The 1,765-nt window shown below is 35.9% G+C and overlaps 1 pseudogene; it reads left to right on the forward strand.

The window, feature by feature from the left end:
* The window catches only part of LOC107671532 (paladin-like), a 65,531-nt pseudogene that overhangs the window by 20,935 nt on the left and 42,831 nt on the right, over nucleotides 1-1,765 (forward strand).

Genomic DNA, 1,765 nt, shown 5'->3' on the forward strand with positions numbered 1-1,765 from the left:
GTATGAGCAGGAAAAAGTCAGGCTTGCGAGGGAAAAAGTCAGGCTTGCGAGGGAAAAAGTCAGGCTTGCGAGGGAAAAAGTCAGGCTTGCGAGGGAAAAAGTCAGGCTTGCGAGGGAAAAAGTCAGGCTTGCGAGGGAAAAAGTCAGGCTTGCGAGGGAAAAAGTCAGGCTTGCGAGGGAAAAAGTCAGGCTTGCGAGGGAAAAAGTCAGGCTTGCGAGGGAAAAAGTCAGGCTTGCGAGGATGTAAAAAAACACAATTGATTTGGAAGGAAAAGCAGCATTAGTACTGTATAATGTAACATTAATACGGTTTAAACTCCTATCAGAGGCCAAACCAGCATCGAGCGGCTTGTGTTTACAGTGACGGTAAAGACGGCTGATGATCTGATCACGTTCTCCTCAGGGCTCCTACTTCATGGTGCAGGACGTGTTCAGCAAAGCAGATGTCCTCAGCACCAGCGGCTCGTACGGAGCGCCCAACTTCCGCCAGAGCAAAGGCAGCTTCCCGCTCTACGGCATGGGCCAGCCCAGCCTGAGTGGCTTCAAACAGGTCCTCCAGAGACTGCAGGGTCAAGGCCATCAGGTCAGTGTGTGGAAATCTCCAGCAGCTCTGTGTTGAGCTTCCATTAAGCGAAAGCGATGTGCAAATAATGCTGCTGATAAGGTGTTTGTCGAGTCATTTGTTGAAGCAGATCCGGCGCTGATGTTAAAACCTGGTGTTGATTCAGCTAAATGCACTTTACTCCTGTTTAATGATTTTAAATAACCGTGATGATTACTGATTTGTTATGAGCTGAGTTTGAATTTGGCCTGATTTCTGTGCGTTTGCTCTCAAAAGGAGGTGCTTTTCTTCTGTTTGCGTGAGGAGCCCGTGGTGTTCCTGCGTTTGGAGGGAGACTTTCTTCCCTACACTCCCCGGAGGAAGGAGAACCTTCATGAGAACCTGCATGATCTCGGACGCGACGCTCGCTCTGAGAATCTAGAGCTCACCATCAGAAAAGAGGTCTGGAGATGAGACTGAATGAGCTGTTGTGAATGTAGAGCAATACGGTCAGCAGAACTGAAAAACGTTTACGGGTCAATGACATGACAATCACTTCCTTTATTTGGAAAACATAAAAAAATATAGACAATTACCTGAATTAATATTTGAACTTCTGAATTAAAAATAATTTTGATATGATATAACTTTTCTGAGATCAGAAACAAATGGTTAACTTTATATAATATAATATAATGTAATGTAATGTAATAATATGATATGATATAATATCATTATTTTTATATTATTATTATTAATAATAATAATAATAATAACAATAACAATAACAATAATAATGTTGTTTTCTGATCTTAGCATTGATTATAATAATAATACATCAATATAAGTATAATTAATCCTAAAATCCTAAAATAATAATAATAATATTTTCTGATTTTAGGATTAATAATAATAATAATAATGTTTTCTGATTTTAGGATTAGTAATTATATTAAATTATTATTAATAATATTTTTTTCTGATCTTATGATAATACTTATATTAATACATTATTATTAGTAGTATTGTTATTGTTATTATTGTTATTTAATAATGTTGTTTTCCGATCTTAGCATTAATTATAATAATAATAATAATGCATCAAAATATAATAATAATAATAATAATATTTTCTGATCTTGGGATTAATTATACTTGTATTGATGTAGTATTATTATTATTATTATTATTATTATTATTATTATTATTAAAGCTGTGAAGCAT

The sequence above is a fragment of the Sinocyclocheilus anshuiensis genome, unplaced genomic scaffold (genome assembly GCF_001515605.1).
Source record: "Sinocyclocheilus anshuiensis isolate Anshui unplaced genomic scaffold, SAMN03320099.WGS_v1.1 scaffold4047, whole genome shotgun sequence".
NCBI classification, from domain to species: Eukaryota; Metazoa; Chordata; class Actinopteri; order Cypriniformes; family Cyprinidae; genus Sinocyclocheilus; species Sinocyclocheilus anshuiensis.